This window comes from Schistocerca nitens, chromosome 7 (assembly GCF_023898315.1).
Source record: "Schistocerca nitens isolate TAMUIC-IGC-003100 chromosome 7, iqSchNite1.1, whole genome shotgun sequence".
Lineage (NCBI taxonomy): Eukaryota > Metazoa > Arthropoda > Insecta > Orthoptera > Acrididae > Schistocerca > Schistocerca nitens.
In genome coordinates this window covers 455,899,561-455,920,315 of record NC_064620.1, presented here as the reverse complement: position 1 = coordinate 455,920,315, position 20,755 = coordinate 455,899,561, and the positions used below count along the sequence as shown (strand labels likewise).

At 41.9% G+C, this 20,755-nt stretch overlaps 6 non-coding genes and 2 pseudogenes across 6 annotated transcripts; all 8 read right to left on the bottom strand.

Moving 5' to 3' along the window:
* Positions 1-983: 983 nt before the first annotated feature.
* Positions 984-1,090, bottom strand: LOC126196780 (U6 spliceosomal RNA). Its single transcript, XR_007539224.1, has one exon. It is a non-coding gene; the product is annotated as a U6 spliceosomal RNA (small nuclear RNA).
* A 2,472-nt stretch (positions 1,091-3,562) lies between these two features.
* LOC126196716 (U6 spliceosomal RNA) lies at positions 3,563-3,669 on the bottom strand. The gene has a single exon (XR_007539168.1). It is a non-coding gene; the product is annotated as a U6 spliceosomal RNA (small nuclear RNA).
* Positions 3,670-6,162: 2,493 nt separating this feature from the next.
* LOC126196715 (U6 spliceosomal RNA) lies at positions 6,163-6,269 on the bottom strand. The gene has a single exon (XR_007539167.1). It is a non-coding gene; the product is annotated as a U6 spliceosomal RNA (small nuclear RNA).
* Positions 6,270-8,762: 2,493 nt separating this feature from the next.
* LOC126196714 (U6 spliceosomal RNA) lies at positions 8,763-8,869 on the bottom strand. Its single transcript, XR_007539166.1, has one exon. It is a non-coding gene; the product is annotated as a U6 spliceosomal RNA (small nuclear RNA).
* Positions 8,870-11,363: 2,494 nt separating this feature from the next.
* On the bottom strand, positions 11,364-11,470 carry LOC126196713 (U6 spliceosomal RNA). The gene has a single exon (XR_007539165.1). It is a non-coding gene; the product is annotated as a U6 spliceosomal RNA (small nuclear RNA).
* A 2,494-nt stretch (positions 11,471-13,964) lies between these two features.
* Positions 13,965-14,071, bottom strand: LOC126196710 (U6 spliceosomal RNA). The gene has a single exon (XR_007539164.1). It is a non-coding gene; the product is annotated as a U6 spliceosomal RNA (small nuclear RNA).
* A 2,493-nt stretch (positions 14,072-16,564) lies between these two features.
* On the bottom strand, positions 16,565-16,658 carry LOC126196836 (U6 spliceosomal RNA; annotated as a pseudogene).
* Positions 16,659-19,151: 2,493 nt separating this feature from the next.
* LOC126196834 (U6 spliceosomal RNA) lies at positions 19,152-19,245 on the bottom strand (annotated as a pseudogene).
* Positions 19,246-20,755: the final 1,510 nt, after the last annotated feature.

Below are 20,755 nucleotides of genomic sequence, written 5' to 3'. Positions count from 1 at the left end.
TTGTAAAATACTTTGTGTGTCGCACTAGTGAAATTTGTACATGACATGCTGGTGCACCACAGATTTGCTGTAATAGTTGGTTTTTAGGTGAAGGGCAGTGGCTTATTACACAGGCAGATATGCTTCAGTTAAGAATCTGATGAGGTGTCACCTGCAGCCTGTATTATGAGGCTGCAGCTGGACAGCAAGGCCACTAGGAGAGTTACTTGAAACATAATGTTAAATGAACTTCCTGTAAAGGGGTAACTTGCACACTTAATGATTAAAGAGACATCTACCTTCACATGTTTATTTATGCTGCTGAAACAATTATGGCATCAGCTGCAGCCATGAAGATGAATAAAGTTAAAGTTTGTGGGTCTGTGTGCAGAAAGTATGTGATAGTGGCATACAGGCACCAGAAGCTTTGTAGGCGTTAGAGAAAAATAAATATTAGGTAATGCAAGCTAATTTTAGAGCGCTAGAGTGTATTTAAGCAGTAGTCTGAGTGAAAGTATGTGAGTGAGAAAGATTTGGAACATGCAGCTATCTTGTGTAAAGTTGATGTCAGGTTTCCAAATGTTGTGTGTGGCAGTAGGTGTGTGTTATGAAATGACGTGATTGAGACAGTAGGAAGAGATGTTGTGCCAGCAGAGTGTGATACTGAGGAAGAGAAGAGGCTTTTGCCTGTGCTAGGCTTAGTCTTAGACTCGCTGTGATTTGTGTCACGTTTGCGAATGAGCTGAAGGGGTGCTAGTGACATGTACTTTGGTGTGCTTGCTGAGTTGTTATTAGAGTGACATTTTAGATGTGCATTGGTGATGTAAGGGATAGGTTTATTGCCAGTTTTATCATGTTCTGTTGTGAATGAAAGAGAGTGGAGGAGAACTGCGTAAATGGTCAGCATAGTTTGTGACAAGTGGGTGCAGATATGAAGCGAAACTTGTGTAGGTGGCTGAGGGTATTAGCAGCTGATGTGAGACATGAGAGAGTGAGATTGCGAAAAAAATGTGGAACGCTTCACGATTTTGCGTGTCATCCTTGCGCAGGGGCCATGCTAATCTTCTCTGTATCGTTACAATTTTAGTATATGTACCGCCGAAGCGAGTACATTCGAGGAGCCCTCTGAAATTGTATATATAGTTATGGCGTCGCGTCAAACATGGTTCGGCTTGGACGTAGCTTTACGCAGCTCTGGCGAGGATCACAAGGCCTGCCGAGTGCTAATCTGTGAATTAATTACTGCGAGGTGTCGTTCTTAGTAAGTGGCAGCTCTGTCAACTGTATTATTTGGCAGTATTGGATGTAAAACATAGATCGTAGAGTCGCATGCTCTCGCAGCATCCACCCAGAGCAGCAGCAGGTTCACACAGCTGCCGCTAGGCGGCAGCAAGACGTGTTGGCACGTATTGTCGCCATGTTCTCACATCGCGAGTTTAGTGTCTCATAGGCATACCTATAAAACACACTTCTCTAATGTGTGGGATAAATGACGCTGATTGGAGCTGGTAGCAGGTCTTGAAGACTCTCAAAACAAGCGAATATTTTTGCGAAACTGTCTTCACTGCTAACACAAATTGCATTACTCTTTCAGTGGTACTTTCTTACGATACTAATCGATTTAATGACAGAGTGCGCATATGCAAGGCAACTTTTAACTCACACATCAAGTACACCACAAGAAGACACAGTCTGTGACCATGTACATTATTGAGTAACTCCTATTCATCCAATGGTGCCAGAAGACAATAGTGACTGCAAAAAGAGACACAGTAGCCTCACGAACCATTAAAACCACCATTCATATTGCACACTTTGAAACACAGCAGTGTAGGCCATTACTAGCGCATGGATGGGTGAATGCGAGTTGTGTGAGATAGTAGTAGGAATGATGGACATAGTTCCGTTTTCAGTACAATACCAGGTGATATATTTGTGTTGATCCAAGATTACACAGGGCAGGTCTACTTGGCAAGAGTGAAACACTGTGATGGAGATGTGTGAATGAGCCTAAAATATTGAGCGGACATGTGGTAAGAGAAACCAGGTTAGCATTGTGTTAGTAGCTGTAGTTATGTTCCTGTGAAATGTCAATCAGATGTAATCCAGTTTGGTGAATGTTGTTATTGCAGGAAGAATTGCTAGTGCAAAACAAAGAGTGATAGGTTTAGTATCTGAAAGCAGTTAATAACTGAGTAGCTACTGGTGTCATGTGACACAAACTGGTTTGTGATGTTGCTGTCTGTTCCAAAATCTTGAAGCTTGCTAGTGTTTTGTGTCTTGACTGCCTCTGTATTTGCTTATGTGCTAGAGCTTCTGTGTATGTGACATGATGAATATTGCATGCAGGGTTTGTCCAATCTTTCTGCTAGACACAGGATGAGAGGTGCATCAGCTGTAATTGTGAACAGCATCGACTTGTATGACATTGATGGGATTCAAAGTGCTGTCAAAATAGTAGAGCCTCACATCTAAATACTATATGTTAATATTAGCATACTGGTCTGCTTTCTAAACACTTCAGTGTTGTGGTATTCATTGGCTGACACTTTTGAATTTAATTTAGGTAACTATATGTAGTGGCAGATTGCCAGACATGTTTGTAAAATACTTTGTGTGTCGCACTAGTGAAATTTGTACATGACATGCTGGTGCACCACAGATTTGCTGTAATAGTTGGTTTTTAGGTGAAGGGCAGTGGCTTATTACACAGGCAGATATGCTTCAGTTAAGAATCTGATGAGGTGTCACCTGCAGCCTGTATTATGAGGCTGCAGCTGGACAGCAAGGCCACTAGGAGAGTTACTTGAAACATAATGTTAAATGAACTTCCTGTAAAGGGGTAACTTGCACACTTAATGATTAAAGAGACATCTACCTTCACATGTTTATTTATGCTGCTGAAACAATTATGGCATCAGCTGCAGCCATGAAGATGAATAAAGTTAAATGTTGTGGGTCTGTGTGCAGAAAGTATGTGATAGTGGCATACAGGCACCAGAAGCTTTGTAGGCGTTAGAGAAAAATAAATATTAGGTAATGCAAGCTAATTTTAGAGCGCTAGAGTGTATTTAAGCAGTAGTCTGAGTGAAAGTATGTGAGTGAGAAAGATTTGGAACATGCAGCTATCTTGTGTAAAGTTGATGTCAGGTTTCCAAATGTTGTGTGTGGCAGTAGGTGTGTGTTATGAAATGACGTGATTGAGACAGTAGGAAGAGATGTTGTGCCAGCAGAGTGTGATACTGAGGAAGAGAAGAGGCTTTTGCCTGTGCTAGGCTTAGTCTTAGACTCGCTGTGATTTGTGTCACGTTTGCGAATGAGCTGAAGGGGTGCTAGTGACATGTACTTTGGTGTGCTTGCTGAGTTGTTATTAGAGTGACATTTTAGATGTGCATTGGTGATGTAAGGGATAGGTTTATTGCCAGTTTTATCATGTTCTGTTGTGAATGAAAGAGAGTGGAGGAGAACTGCGTAAATGGTCAGCATAGTTTGTGACAAGTGGGTGCAGATATGAAGCGAAACTTGTGTAGGTGGCTGAGGGTATTAGCAGCTGATGTGAGACATGAGAGAGTGAGATTGCGAAAAAAATGTGGAACGCTTCACGATTTTGCGTGTCATCCTTGCGCAGGGGCCATGCTAATCTTCTCTGTATCGTTCCAATTTTAGTATATGTACCGCCGAAGCGAGTACATTCGAGGTGCCCTCTGAAATTGTATATATAGTTATGGCGTCGCGTCAAACATGGTTCGGCTTGGACGTAGCTTTACGCAGCTCTGGCGAGGATCACAAGGCCTGCCGAGTGCTAATCTGTGAATTAATTACTGCGAGGTGTCGTTCTTAGTAAGTGGCAGCTCTGTCAACTGTATTATTTGGCAGTATTGGATGTAAAACTTAGATCGTAGAGTCGCTTGCTCTCGCAGCATCCACCCAGAGCAGCAGCAGGTTCACACAGCTGCCGCTAGGCGGCAGCAAGACGTGTTGGCACGTATTGTCGCCATGTTCTCACATCGCGAGTTTAGTGTCTCATAGGCATACCTATGAAACACACTTCTCTAATGTGTGGGATAAATGACGCTGATTGGAGCTGGTAGCAGGTCTTGAAGACTCTCAAAACAAGCGAATATTTTTGCGAAACTGTCTTCACTGCTAACACAAATTGCATTACTCTTTCAGTGGTACTTTCTTACGATACTAATCGATTTAATGACAGAGTGCGCATATGCAAGGCAACTTTTAACTCACACATCAAGTACACCACAAGAAGACACAGTCTGTGACCATGTACATTATTGAGTAACTCCTATTCATCCAATGGTGCCAGAAGACAATAGTGACTGCAAAAAGAGACACAGTAGCCTCACGAACCATTAAAACCACCATTCATATTGCACACTTTGAAACACAGCAGTGTAGGCCATTACTAGCGCATGGATGGGTGAATGCGAGTTGTGTGAGATAGTAGTAGGAATGATGGGCATAGTTCCGTTTTCAGTACAATACCAGGTGATATATTTGTGTTGATCCAAGATTACACAGGGCAGGTCTACTTGGCAAGAGTGAAACACTGTGATGGAGATGTGTGAATGAGCCTAAAATATTGAGCGGACATGTGGTAAGAGAAACCAGGTTAGCATTGTGTTAGTAGCTGTAGTTATGTTCCTGTGAAATGTCAATCAGATGTAATCCAGTTTGGTGAATGTTGTTATTGCAGGAAGAATTGCTAGTGCAAAACAAAGAGTGATAGGTTTAGTATCTGAAAGCAGTTAATAACTGAGTAGCTACTGGTGTCATGTGACACAAACTGGTTTGTGATGTTGCTGTCTGTTCCAAAATCTTGAAGCTTGCTAGTGTTTTGTGTCTTGACTGCCTCTGTATTTGCTTATGTGCTAGAGCTTCTGTGTATGTGACATGATGAATATTGCATGCAGGGTTTGTCCAATCTTTCTGCTAGACACAGGATGAGAGGTGCATCAGCTGTAATTGTGAACAGCATCGACTTGTATGACATTGATGGGATTCAAAGTGCTGTCAAAATAGTAGAGCCTCACATCTAAATACTATATGTTAATATTAGCATACTGGTCTGCTTTCTAAACACTTCAGTGTTGTGGTATTCATTGGCTGACACTTTTGAATTTAATTTAGGTAACTATATGTAGTGGCAGATTGCCAGACATGTTTGTAAAATACTTTGTGTGTCGCACTAGTGAAATTTGTACATGACATGCTGGTGCACCACAGATTTGCTGTAATAGTTGGTTTTTAGGTGAAGGGCAGTGGCTTATTACACAGGCAGATATGCTTCAGTTAAGAATCTGATGAGGTGTCACCTGCAGCCTGTATTATGAGGCTGCAGCTGGACAGCAAGGCCACTAGGAGAGTTACTTGAAACATAATGTTAAATGAACTTCCTGTAAAGGGGTAACTTGCACACTTAATGATTAAAGAGACATCTACCTTCACATGTTTATTTATGCTGCTGAAACAATTATGGCATCAGCTGCAGCCATGAAGATGAATAAAGTTAAAGTTTGTGGGTCTGTGTGCAGAAAGTATGTGATAGTGGCATACAGGCACCAGAAGCTTTGTAGGCGTTAGAGAAAAATAAATATTAGGTAATGCAAGCTAATTTTAGAGCGCTAGAGTGTATTTAAGCAGTAGTCTGAGTGAAGGTATGTGAGTGAGAAAGATTTGGAACATGCAGCTATCTTGTGTAAAGTTGATGTCAGGTTTCCAAATGTTGTGTGTGGCAGTAGGTGTGTGTTATGAAATGACGTGATTGAGACAGTAGGAAGAGATGTTGTGCCAGCAGAGTGTGATACTGAGGAAGAGAAGAGGCTTTTGCCTGTGCTAGGCTTAGTCTTAGACTCGCTGTGATTTGTGTCACGTTTGCAAATGAGCTGAAGGGGTGCTAGTGACAGGTACTTGTGTCAGTGTGGTTGTGGTTTTGGTGTGCTTGCTGAGTTGTTATTAGAGTGACATTTTAGATGTGCATTGGTGATGTAAGGGATAGGTTTATTGCCAGTTTTATCATGTTCTGTTGTGAATGAAAGAGAGTGGAGGAGAACTGCGTAAATGGTCAGCATAGTTTGTGACAAGTGGGTGCAGATATGAAGCGAAACTTGTGTAGGTGGCTGAGGGTATTAGCAGCTGATGTGAGACATGAGAGAGTGAGATTGCGAAAAAAATGTGGAACGCTTCACGATTTTGCGTGTCATCCTTGCGCAGGGGCCATGCTAATCTTCTCTGTATCGTTCCAATTTTAGTATATGTACCGCCGAAGCGAGTACATTCGAGGAGCCCTCTGAAATTGTATATATAGTTATGGCGTCGCGTCAAACATGGTTCGGCTTGGACGTAGCTTTACGCAGCTCTGGCGAGGATCACAAGGCCTGCCGAGTGCTAATCTGTGAATTAATTACTGCGAGGTGTCGTTCTTAGTAAGTGGCAGCTCTGTCAACTGTATTATTTGGCAGTATTGGATGTAAAACTTAGATCGTAGAGTCGCATGCTCTCGCAGCATCCACCCAGAGCAGCAGCAGGTTCACACAGCTGCCGCTAGGCGGCAGCAAGACGTGTTGGCACGTATTGTCGCCATGTTCTCACATCGCGAGTTTAGTGTCTCATAGGCATACCTATGAAACACACTTCTCTAATGTGTGGGATAAATGACGCTGATTGGAGCTGGTAGCAGGTCTTGAAGACTCTCAAAACAAGCGAATATTTTTGCGAAACTGTCTTCACTGCTAACACAAATTGCATTACTCTTTCAGTGGTACTTTCTTACGATACTAATCGATTTAATGACAGAGTGCGCATATGCAAGGCAACTTTTAACTCACACATCAAGTACACCACAAGAAGACACAGTCTGTGACCATGTACATTATTGAGTAACTCCTATTCATCCAATGGTGCCAGAAGACAATAGTGACTGCAAAAAGAGACACAGTAGCCTCACGAACCATTAAAACCACCATTCATATTGCACACTTTGAAACACAGCAGTGTAGGCCATTACTAGCGCATGGATGGGTGAATGCGAGTTGTGTGAGATAGTAGTAGGAATGATGGACATAGTTCCGTTTTCAGTACAATACCAGGTGATATATTTGTGTTGATCCAAGATTACACAGGGCAGGTCTACTTGGCAAGAGTGAAACACTGTGATGGAGATGTGTGAATGAGCCTAAAATATTGAGCGGACATGTGGTAAGAGAAACCAGGTTAGCATTGTGTTAGTAGCTGTAGTTATGTTCCTGTGAAATGTCAGTCAGATGTAATCCAGTTTGGTGAATGTTGTTATTGCAGGAAGAATTGCTAGTGCAAAACAAAGAGTGATAGGTTTAGTATCTGAAAGCAGTTAATAACTGAGTAGCTACTGGTGTCATGTGACACAAACTGGTTTGTGATGTTGCTGTCTGTTCCAAAATCTTGAAGCTTGCTAGTGTTTTGTGTCTTGACTGCCTCTGTATTTGCTTATGTGCTAGAGCTTCTGTGTATGTGACATGATGAATATTGCATGCAGGGTTTGTCCAATCTTTCTGCTAGACACAGGATGAGAGGTGCATCAGCTGTAATTGTGAACAGCATCGACTTGTATGACATTGATGGGATTCAAAGTGCTGTCAAAATAGTAGAGCCTCACATCTAAATACTATATGTTAATATTAGCATACTGGTCTGCTTTCTAAACACTTCAGTGTTGTGGTATTCATTGGCTGACACTTTTGAATTTAATTTAGGTAACTATATGTAGTGGCAGATTGCCAGACATGTTTGTAAAATACTTTGTGTGTCGCACTAGTGAAATTTGTACATGACATGCTGGTGCACCACAGATTTGCTGTAATAGTTGGTTTTTAGGTGAAGGGCAGTGGCTTATTACACAGGCAGATATGCTTCAGTTAAGAATCTGATGAGGTGTCACCTGCAGTCTGTATTATGAGGCTGCAGCTGGACAGCAAGGCCACTAGGAGAGTTACTTGAAACATAATGTTAAATGAACTTCCTGTAAAGGGGTAACTTGCACACTTAATGATTAAAGAGACATCTACCTTCACATGTTTATTTATGCTGCTGAAACAATTATGGCATCAGCTGCAGCCATGAAGATGAATAAAGTTAAAGTTTGTGGGTCTGTGTGCAGAAAGTATGTGATAGTGGCATACAGGCACCAGAAGCTTTGTAGGCGTTAGAGAAAAATAAATATTAGGTAATGCAAGCTAATTTTAGAGCGCTAGAGTGTATTTAAGCAGTAGTCTGAGTGAAGGTATGTGAGTGAGAAAGATTTGGAACATGCAGCTATCTTGTGTAAAGTTGATGTCAGGTTTCCAAATGTTGTGTGTGGCAGTAGGTGTGTGTTATGAAATGACGTGATTGAGACAGTAGGAAGAGATGTTGTGCCAGCAGAGTGTGATACTGAGGAAGAGAAGAGGCTTTTGCCTGTGCTAGGCTTAGTCTTAGACTCGCTGTGATTTGTGTCACGTTTGCAAATGAGCTGAAGGGGTGCTAGTGACAGGTACTTGTGTCAGTGTGGTTGTGGTTTTGGTGTGCTTGCTGAGTTGTTATTAGAGTGACATTTTAGATGTGCATTGGTGATGTAAGGGATAGGTTTATTGCCAGTTTTATCATGTTCTGTTGTGAATGAAAGAGAGTGGAGGAGAACTGCGTAAATGGTCAGCATAGTTTGTGACAAGTGGGTGCAGATATGAAGCGAAACTTGTGTAGGTGGCTGAGGGTATTAGCAGCTGATGTGAGACATGAGAGAGTGAGATTGCGAAAAAAATGTGGAACGCTTCACGATTTTGCGTGTCATCCTTGCGCAGGGGCCATGCTAATCTTCTCTGTATCGTTCCAATTTTAGTATATGTACCGCCGAAGCGAGTACATTCGAGCAGCCCTCTGAAATTGTATATATAGTTATGGCGTCGCGTCAAACATGGTTGGGCTTGGACGTAGCTTTACGCAGCTCTGGCGAGGATCACAAGGCCTGCCGAGTGCTAATCTGTGAATTAATTACTGCGAGGTGTCGTTCTTAGTAAGTGGCAGCTCTGTCAACTGTATTATTTGGCAGTATTGGATGTAAAACATAGATCGTAGAGTCGCATGCTCTCGCAGCATCCACCCAGAGCAGCAGCAGGTTCACACAGCTGCCGCTAGGCGGCAGCAAGACGTGTTGGCACGTATTGTCGCCATGTTCTCACATCGCGAGTTTAGTGTCTCATAGGCATACCTATGAAACACACTTCTCTAATGTGTGGGATAAATGACGCTGATTGGAGCTGGTAGCAGGTCTTGAAGACTCTCAAAACAAGCGAATATTTTTGCGAAACTGTCTTCACTGCTAACACAAATTGCATTACTCTTTCAGTGGTACTTTCTTACGATACTAATCGATTTAATGACAGAGTGCGCATATGCAAGGCAACTTTTAACTCACACATCAAGTACACCACAAGAAGACACAGTCTGTGACCATGTACATTATTGAGTAACTCCTATTCATCCAATGGTGCCAGAAGACAATAGTGACTGCAAAAAGAGACACAGTAGCCTCACGAACCATTAAAACCACCATTCATATTGCACACTTTGAAACACAGCAGTGTAGGCCATTACTAGCGCATGGATGGGTGAATGCGAGTTGTGTGAGATAGTAGTAGGAATGATGGACATAGTTCCGTTTTCAGTACAATACCAGGTGATATATTTGTGTTGATCCAAGATTACACAGGGCAGGTCTACTTGGCAAGAGTGAAACACTGTGATGGAGATGTGTGAATGAGCCTAAAATATTGAGCGGACATGTGGTAAGAGAAACCAGGTTAGCATTGTGTTAGTAGCTGTAGTTATGTTCCTGTGAAATGTCAATCAGATGTAATCCAGTTTGGTGAATGTTGTTATTGCAGGAAGAATTGCTAGTGCAAAACAAAGAGTGATAGGTTTAGTATCTGAAAGCAGTTAATAACTGAGTAGCTACTGGTGTCATGTGACACAAACTGGTTTGTGATGTTGCTGTCTGTTCCAAAATCTTGAAGCTTGCTAGTGTTTTGTGTCTTGACTGCCTCTGTATTTGCTTATGTGCTAGAGCTTCTGTGTATGTGACATGATGAATATTGCATGCAGGGTTTGTCCAATCTTTCTGCTAGACACAGGATGAGAGGTGCATCAGCTGTAATTGTGAACAGCATCGACTTGTATGACATTGATGGGATTCAAAGTGCTGTCAAAATAGTAGAGCCTCACATCTAAATACTATATGTTAATATTAGCATACTGGTCTGCTTTCTAAACACTTCAGTGTTGTGGTATTCATTGGCTGACACTTTTGAATTTAATTTAGGTAACTATATGTAGTGGCAGATTGCCAGACATGTTTGTAAAATACTTTGTGTGTCGCACTAGTGAAATTTGTACATGACATGCTGGTGCACCACAGATTTGCTGTAATAGTTGGTTTTTAGGTGAAGGGCAGTGGCTTATTACACAGGCAGATATGCTTCAGTTAAGAATCTGATGAGGTGTCACCTGCAGCCTGTATTATGAGGCTGCAGCTGGACAGCAAGGCCTCTAGGAGAGTTACTTGAAACATAATGTTAAATGAACTTCCTGTAAAGGGGTAACTTGCACACTTAATGATTAAAGAGACATCTACCTTCACATGTTTATTTATGCTGCTGAAACAATTATGGCATCAGCTGCAGCCATGAAGATGAATAAAGTTAAATGTTGTGGGTCTGTGTGCAGAAAGTATGTGATAGTGGCATACAGGCACCAGAAGCTTTGTAGGCGTTAGAGAAAAATAAATATTAGGTAATGCAAGCTAATTTTAGAGCGCTAGAGTGTATTTAAGCAGTAGTCTGAGTGAAAGTATGTGAGTGAGAAAGATTTGGAACATGCAGCTATCTTGTGTAAAGTTGATGTCAGGTTTCCAAATGTTGTGTGTGGCAGTAGGTGTGTGTTATGAAATGACGTGATTGAGACAGTAGGAAGAGATGTTGTGCCAGCAGAGTGTGATACTGAGGAAGAGAAGAGGCTTTTGCCTGTGCTAGGCTTAGTCTTAGAATCGCTGTGATTTGTGTCACGTTTGCGAATGAGCTGAAGGGGTGCTAGTGACATGTACTTGTGTCAGTGTAGTTGTGGTTTTGGTGTGCTTGCTGAGTTGTTATTAGAGTGACATTTTAGATGTGCATTGGTGATGTAAGGGATAGGTTTATTGCCAGTTTTATCATGTTCTGTTGTGAATGAAAGAGAGTGGAGGAGAACTGCGTAAATGGACAGCATAGTTTGTGACAAGTGGGTGCAGATATGAAGAGAAACTTGTGTAGGTGGCTGAGGGTATTAGCAGCTGATGTGAGACATGAGAGAGTGAGATTGCGAAAAAAAATGTGGAACGCTTCACGATTTTGCGTGTCATCCTTGCGCAGGGGCCATGCTAATCTTCTCTGTATCGTTCCAATTTTAGTATATGTACCGCCGAAGCGAGTACATTCGAGGAGCCCTCTGAAATTGTATATATAGTTATGGCGTCGCGTCAAACATGGTTCGGCTTGGACGTAGCTTTACGCAGCTCTGGCGAGGATCACAAGGCCTGCCGAGTGCTAATCTGTGAATTAATTACTGCGAGGTGTCGTTCTTAGTAAGTGGCAGCTCTGTCAACTGTTTTATTTGGCAGTATTGGATGTAAAACTTAGATCGTAGAGTCGCTTGCTCTCGCAGCATCCACCCAGAGCAGCAGCAGGTTCACACAGCTGCCGCTAGGCGGCAGCAAGACGTGTTGGCACGTATGGTCGCCATGTTCTCACATCGCGAGTTTAGTGTCTCATAGGCATACCTATGAAACACACTTCTCTAATGTGTGGGATAAATGACGCTGATTGGAGCTGGTAGCAGGTCTTGAAGAATCTCAAAACAAGCGAATATTTTTGCGAAACTGTCTTCACTGCTAACACAAATTGCATTACTCTTTCAGTGGTACTTTCTTACGATACTAATCGATTTAATGACAGAGTGCGCATATGCAAGGCAACTTTTAACTCACACATCAAGTACACCACAAGAAGACACAGTCTGTGACCATGTACATTATTGAGTAACTCCTATTCATCCAATGGTGCCAGAAGACAATAGTGACTGCAAAAAGAGACACAGTAGCCTCACGAACCATTAAAACCACCATTCATATTGCACACTTTGAAACACAGCAGTGTAGGCCATTACTAGCGCATGGATGGGTGAATGCGAGTTGTGTGAGATAGTAGTAGGAATGATGGACATAGTTCCGTTTTCAGTACAATACCAGGTGATATATTTGTGTTGATCCAAGATTACACAGGGCAGGTCTACTTGGCAAGAGTGAAACACTGTGATGGAGATGTGTGAATGAGCCTAAAATATTGAGCGGACATGTGGTAAGAGAAACCAGGTTAGCATTGTGTTAGTAGCTGTAGTTATGTTCCTGTGAAATGTCAATCAGATGTAATCCAGTTTGGTGAATGTTGTTATTGCAGGAAGAATTGCTAGTGCAAAACAAAGAGTGATAGGTTTAGTATCTGAAAGCAGTTAATAACTGAGTAGCTACTGGTGTCATGTGACACAAACTGGTTTGTGATGTTGCTGTCTGTTCCAAAATCTTGAAGCTTGCTAGTGTTTTGTGTCTTGACTGCCTCTGTATTTGCTTATGTGCTAGAGCTTCTGTGTATGTGACATGATGAATATTGCATGCAGGGTTTGTCCAATCTTTCTGCTAGACACAGGATGAGAGGTGCATCAGCTGTAATTGTGAACAGCATCGACTTGTATGACATTGATGGGATTCAAAGTGCTGTCAAAATAGTAGAGCCTCACATCTAAATACTATATGTTAATATTAGCATACTGGTCTGCTTTCTAAACACTTCAGTGTTGTGGTATTCATTGGCTGACACTTTTGAATTTAATTTAGGTAACTATATGTAGTGGCAGATTGCCAGACATGTTTGTAAAATACTTTGTGTGTCGCACTAGTGAAATTTGTACATGACATGCTGGTGCACCACAGATTTGCTGTAATAGTTGGTTTTTAGGTGAAGGGCAGTGGCTTATTACACAGGCAGATATGCTTCAGTTAAGAATCTGATGAGGTGTCACCTGCAGTCTGTATTATGAGGCTGCAGCTGGACAGCAAGGCCACTAGGAGAGTTACTTGAAACATAATGTTAAATGAACTTCCTGTAAAGGGGTAACTTGCACACTTAATGATTAAAGAGACATCTACCTTCACATGTTTATTTATGCTGCTGAAACAATTATGGCATCAGCTGCAGCCATGAAGATGAATAAAGTTAAATGTTGTGGGTCTGTGTGCAGAAAGTATGTGATAGTGGCATACAGGCACCAGAAGCTTTGTAGGCGTTAGAGAAAAATAAATATTAGGTAATGCAAGCTAATTTTAGAGCGCTAGAGTGTATTTAAGCAGTAGTCTGAGTGAAAGTATGTGAGTGAGAAAGATTTGGAACATGCAGCTATCTTGTGTAAAGTTGATGTCAGGTTTCCAAATGTTGTGTGTGGCAGTAGGTGTGTGTTATGAAATGACGTGATTGAGACAGTAGGAAGAGATGTTGTGCCAGCAGAGTGTGATACTGAGGAAGAGAAGAGGCTTTTGCCTGTGCTAGGCTTAGTCTTAGACTCGCTGTGATTTGTGTCACGTTTGCGAATGAGCTGAAGGGGTGCTAGTGACATGTACTTGTGTCAGTGTGGTTGTGGTTTTGGTGTGCTTGCTGAGTTGTTATTAGAGTGACATTTTAGATGTGCATTGGTGATGTAAGGGATAGGTTTATTGCCAGTTTTATCATGTTCTGTTGTGAATGAAAGAGAGTGGAGGAGAACTGCGTAAATGGTCAGCATAGTTTGTGACAAGTGGGTGCAGATATGAAGCGAAACTTGTGTAGGTGGCTGAGGGTATTAGCAGCTGATGTGAGACATGAGAGAGTGAGATTGCGAAAAAAAATGTGGAACGCTTCACGATTTTGCGTGTCATCCTTGCGCAGGGGCCATGCTAATCTTCTCTGTATCGTTCCAATTTTAGTATATGTACCGCCGAAGCGAGTACATTCGAGGAGCCCTCTGAAATTGTATATATAGTTATGGCGTCGCGTCAAACATGGTTCGGCTTGGACGTAGCTTTACGCAGCTCTGGCGAGGATCACAAGGCCTGCCGAGTGCTAATCTGTGAATTAATTACTGCCAGGTGTCGTTCTTAGTAAGTGGCAGCTCTGTCAACTGTTTTATTTGGCAGTATTGGATGTAAAACTTAGATCGTAGAGTCGCTTGCTCTCGCAGCATCCACCCAGAGCAGCAGCAGGTTCACACAGCTGCCGCTAGGCGGCAGCAAGACGTGTTGGCACGTATGGTCGCCATGTTCTCACATCGCGAGTTTAGTGTCTCATAGGCATACCTATGAAACACACTTCTCTAATGTGTGGGATAAATGACGCTGATTGGAGCTGGTAGCAGGTCTTGAAGACTCTCAAAACAAGCGAATATTTTTGCGAAACTGTCTTCACTGCTAACACAAATTGCATTACTCTTTCAGTGGTACTTTCTTACGATACTAATCGATTTAATGACAGAGTGCGCATATGCAAGGCAACTTTTAACTCACACATCAAGTACACCACAAGAAGACACAGTCTGTGACCATGTACATTATTGAGTAACTCCTATTCATCCAATGGTGCCAGAAGACAATAGTGACTGCAAAAAGAGACACAGTAGCCTCACGAACCATTAAAACCACCATTCATATTGCACACTTTGAAACACAGCAGTGTAGGCCATTACTAGCGCATGGATGGGTGAATGCGAGTTGTGTGAGATAGTAGTAGGAATGATGGACATAGTTCCGTTTTCAGTACAATACCAGGTGATATATTTGTGTTGATCCAAGATTACACAGGGCAGGTCTACTTGGCAAGAGTGAAACACTGTGATGGAGATGTGTGAATGAGCCTAAAATATTGAGCGGACATGTGGTAAGAGAAACCAGGTTAGCATTGTGTTAGTAGCTGTAGTTATGTTCCTGTGAAATGTCAATCAGATGTAATCCAGTTTGGTGAATGTTGTTATTGCAGGAAGAATTGCTAGTGCAAAACAAAGAGTGATAGGTTTAGTATCTGAAAGCAGTTAATAACTGAGTAGCTACTGGTGTCATGTGACACAAACTGGTTTGTGATGTTGCTGTCTGTTCCAAAATCTTGAAGCTTGCTAGTGTTTTGTGTCTTGACTGCCTCTGTATTTGCTTATGTGCTAGAGCTTCTGTGTATGTGACATGATGAATATTGCATGCAGGGTTTGTCCAATCTTTCTGCTAGACACAGGATGAGAGGTGCATCAGCTGTAATTGTGAACAGCATCGACTTGTATGACATTGATGGGATTCAAAGTGCTGTCAAAATAGTAGAGCCTCACATCTAAATACTATATGTTAATATTAGCATACTGGTCTGCTTTCTAAACACTTCAGTGTTGTGGTATTCATTGGCTGACACTTTTGAATTTAATTTAGGTAACTATATGTAGTGGCAGATTGCCAGACATGTTTGTAAAATACTTTGTGTGTCGCACTAGTGAAATTTGTACATGACATGCTGGTGCACCACAGATTTGCTGTAATAGTTGGTTTTTAGGTGAAGGGCAGTGGCTTATTACACAGGCAGATATGCTTCAGTTAAGAATCTGATGAGGTGTCACCTGCAGTCTGTATTATGAGGCTGCAGCTGGACAGCAAGGCCACTAGGAGAGTTACTTGAAACATAATGTTAAATGAACTTCCTGTAAAGGGGTAACTTGCACACTTAATGATTAAAGAGACATCTACCTTCACATGTTTATTTATGCTGCTGAAACAATTATGGCATCAGCTGCAGCCATGAAGATGAATAAAGTTAAATGTTGTGGGTCTGTGTGCAGAAAGTATGTGATAGTGGCATACAGGCACCAGAAGCTTTGTAGGCGTTAGAGAAAAATAAATATTAGGTAATGCAAGCTAATTTTAGAGCGCTAGAGTGTATTTAAGCAGTAGTCTGAGTGAAAGTATGTGAGTGAGAAAGATTTGGAACATGCAGCTATCTTGTGTAAAGTTGATGTCAGGTTTCCAAATGTTGTGTGTGGCAGTAGGTGTGTGTTATGAAATGACGTGATTGAGACAGTAGGAAGAGATGTTGTGCCAGCAGAGTGTGATACTGAGGAAGAGAAGAGGCTTTTGCCTGTGCTAGGCTTAGTCTTAGACTCGCTGTGATTTGTGTCACGTTTGCGAATGAGCTGAAGGGGTGCTAGTGACATGTACTTGTGTCAGTGTGGTTGTGGTTTTGGTGTGCTTGCTGAGTTGTTATTAGAGTGACATTTTAGATGTGCATTGGTGATGTAAGGGATAGGTTTATTGCCAGTTTTATCATGTTCTGTTGTGAATGAAAGAGAGTGGAGGAGAACTGCGTAAATGGTCAGCATAGTTTGTGACAAGTGGGTGCAGATATGAAGCGAAACTTGTGTAGGTGGCTGAGGGTATTAGCAGCTGATGTGAGACATGAGAGAGTGAGATTGCGAAAAAAATGTGGAACGCTTCACGATTTTGCGTGTCATCCATGCTAATCTTCTCTGTATCGTTCCAATTTTAGTATATGTACCGCCGAAGCGAGTACATTCGAGGAGCCCTCTGAAATTGTATATATAGTTATGGCGTCGCGTCAAACATGGTTCGGCTTGGACGTAGCTTTACGCAGCTCTGGCGAGGATCACAAGGCCTGCCGAGTGCTAATCTGTGAATTAATTACTGCGAGGTGTCGTTCTTAGTAAGTGGCAGCTCTGTCAACTGTTTTATTTGGCAGTATTGGATGTAAAACTTAGATCGTAGAGTCGCTTGCTCTCGCAGCATCCACCCAGAGCAGCAGCAGGTTCACACAGCTGCCGCTAGGCGGCAGCAAGACGTGTTGGCACGTATGGTCGCCATGTTCTCACATCGCGAGTTTAGTGTCTCATAGGCATACCTATGAAACACACTTCTCTAATGTGTGGGATAAATGACGCTGATTGGAGCTGGTAGCAGGTCTTGAAGACTCTCAAAACAAGCGAATATTTTTGCGAAACTGTCTTCACTGCTAACACAAATTGCATTACTCTTTCAGTGGTACTTTCTTACGATACTAATCGATTTAATGACAGAGTGCGCATATGCAAGGCAACTTTTAACTCACACATCAAGTACACCACAAGAAGACACAGTCTGTGACCATGTACATTATTGAGTAACTCCTATTCATCCAATGGTGCCAGAAGACAATAGTGACTGCAAAAAGAGACACAGTAGCCTCACGAACCATTAAAACCACCATTCATATTGCACACTTTGAAACACAGCAGTGTAGGCCATTACTAGCGCATGGATGGGTGAATGCGAGTTGTGTGAGATAGTAGTAGGAATGATGGACATAGTTCCGTTTTCAGTACAATACCAGGTGATATATTTGTGTTGATCCAAGATTACACAGGGCAGGTCTACTTGGCAAGAGTGAAACACTGTGATGGAGATGTGTGAATGAGCCTAAAATATTGAGCGGACATGTGGTAAGAGAAACCAGGTTAGCATTGTGTTAGTAGCTGTAGTTATGTTCCTGTGAAATGTCAATCAGATGTAATCCAGTTTGGTGAATGTTGTTATTGCAGGAAGAATTGCTAGTGCAAAACAAAGAGTGATAGGTTTAGTATCTGAAAGCAGTTAATAACTGAGTAGCTACTGGTGTCATGTGACACAAACTGGTTTGTGATGTTGCTGTCTGTTCCAAAATCTTGAAGCTTGCTAGTGTTTTGTGTCTTGACTGCCTCTGTATTTGCTTATGTGCTAGAGCTTCTGTGTATGTGACATGATGAATATTGCATGCAGGGTTTGTCCAATCTTTCTGCTAGACACAGGATGAGAGGTGCATCAGCTGTAATTGTGAACAGCATCGACTTGTATGACATTGATGGGATTCAAAGTGCTGTCAAAATAGTAGAGCCTCACATCTAAATACTATATGTTAATATTAGCATACTGGTCTGCTTTCTAAACACTTCAGTGTTGTGGTATTCATTGGCTGACACTTTTGAATTTAATTTAGGTAACTATATGTAGTGGCAGATTGCCAGACATGTTTGTAAAATACTTTGTGTGTCGCACTAGTGAAATTTGTACATGACATGCTGGTGCACCACAGATTTGCTGTAATAGTTGGTTTTTAGGTGAAGGGCAGTGGCTTATTACACAGGCAGATATGCTTCAGTTAAGAATCTGATGAGGTGTCACCTGCAGCCTGTATTATGAGGCTGCAGCTGGACAGCAAGGCCACTAGGAGAGTTACTTGAAACATAATGTTAAATGAACTTCCTGTAAAGGGGTAACTTGCACACTTAATGATTAAAGAGACATCTACCTTCACATGTTTATTTATGCTGCTGAAACAATTATGGCATCAGCTGCAGCCATGAAGATGAATAAAGTTAAATGTTGTGGGTCTGTGTGCAGAAAGTATGTGATAGTGGCATACAGGCACCAGAAGCTTTGTAGGCGTTAGAGAAAAATAAATATTAGGTAATGCAAGCTAATTTTAGAGCGCTAGAGTGTATTTAAGCAGTAGTCTGAGTGAAAGTATGTGAGTGAGAAAGATTTGGAACATGCAGCTATCTTGTGTAAAGTTGATGTCAGGTTTCCAAATGTTGTGTGTGGCAGTAGGTGTGTGTTATGAAATGACGTGATTGAGACAGTAGGAAGAGATGTTGTGCCAGCAGAGTGTGATACTGAGGAAGAGAAGAGGCTTTTGCCTGTGCTAGGCTTAGTCTTAGACTCGCTGTGATTTGTGTCACGTTTGCGAATGAGCTGAAGGGGTGCTAGTGACATGTACTTGTGTCAGTGTGGTTGTGGTTTTGGTGTGCTTGCTGAGTTGTTATTAGAGTGACATTTTAGATGTGCATTGGTGATGTAAGGGATAGGTTTATTGCCAGTTTTATCATGTTCTGTTGTGAATGAAAGAGAGTGGAGGAGAACTGCGTAAATGGTCAGCATAGTTTGTGACAAGTGGGTGCAGATATGAAGCGAAACTTGTGTAGGTGGCTGAGGGTATTAGCAGCTGATGTGAGACATGAGAGAGTGAGATTGCGAAAAAAATGTGGAACGCTTCACGATTTTGCGTGTCATCCATGCTAATCTTCTCTGTATCGTTCCAATTTTAGTATATGTACCGCCGAAGCGAGTACATTCGAGGAGCCCTCTGAAATTGTATATATAGTTATGGCGTCGCGTCAAACATGGTTCGGCTTGGACGTAGCTTTACGCAGCTCTGGCGAGGATCACAAGGCCTGCCGAGTGCTAATCTGTGAATTAATTACTGCGAGGTGTCGTTCTTAGTAAGTGGCAGCTCTGTCAACTGTTTTATTTGGCAGTATTGGATGTAAAACTTAGATCGTAGAGTCGCTTGCTCTCGCAGCATCCACCCAGAGCAGCAGCAGGTTCACACAGCTGCCGCTAGGCGGCAGCAAGACGTGTTGGCACGTATGGTCGCCATGTTCTCACATCGCGAGTTTAGTGTCTCATAGGCATACCTATGAAACACACTTCTCTAATGTGTGGGATAAATGACGCTGATTGGAGCTGGTAGCAGGTCTTGAAGACTCTCAAAACAAGCGAATATTTTTGCGAAACTGTCTTCACTGCTAACACAAATTGCATTACTCTTTCAGTGGTACTTTCTTACGATACTAATCGATTTAATGACAGAGTGCGCATATGCAAGGCAACTTTTAACTCACACATCAAGTACACCACAAGAAGACACAGTCTGTGACCATGTACATTATTGAGTAACTCCTATTCATCCAATGGTGCCAGAAGACAATAGTGACTGCAAAAAGAGACACAGTAGCCTCACGAACCATTAAAACCACCATTCATATTGCACACTTTGAAACACAGCAGTGTAGGCCATTACTAGCGCATGGATGGGTGAATGCGAGTTGTGTGAGATAGTAGTAGGAATGATGGACATAGTTCCGTTTTCAGTACAATACCAGGTGATATATTTGTGTTGATCCAAGATTACACAGGGCAGGTCTACTTGGCAAGAGTGAAACACTGTGATGGAGATGTGTGAATGAGCCTAAAATATTGAGCGGACACGTGGTAAGAGAAACCAGGTTAGCATTGTGTTAGTAGCTGTAGTTATGTTCCTGTGAAATGTCAATCAGATGTAATCCAGTTTGGTGAATGTTGTTATTGCAGGAAGAATTGCTAGTGCAAAACAAAGAGTGATAGGTTTAGTATCTGAAAGCAGTTAATAACTGAGTAGCTACTGGTGTCATGTGACACAAACTGGTTTGTGATGTTGCTGTCTGTTCCAAAATCTTGAAGCTTGCTAGTGTTTTGTGTCTTGACTGCCTCTGTATTTGCTTATGTGCTAGAGCTTCTGTGTATGTGACATGATGAATATTGCATGCAGGGTTTGTCCAATCTTTCTGCTAGACACAGGATGAGAGGTGCATCAGCTGTAATTGTGAACAGCATCGACTTGTATGACATTGATGGGATTCAAAGTGCTGTCAAAATAGTAGAGCCTCACATCTAAATACTATATGTTAATATTAGCATACTGGTCTGCTTTCTAAACACTTCAGTGTTGTGGTATTCATTGGCTGACACTTTTGAATTTAATTTAGGTAACTATATGTAGTGGCAGATTGCCAGACATGTTTGTAAAATACTTTGTGTGTC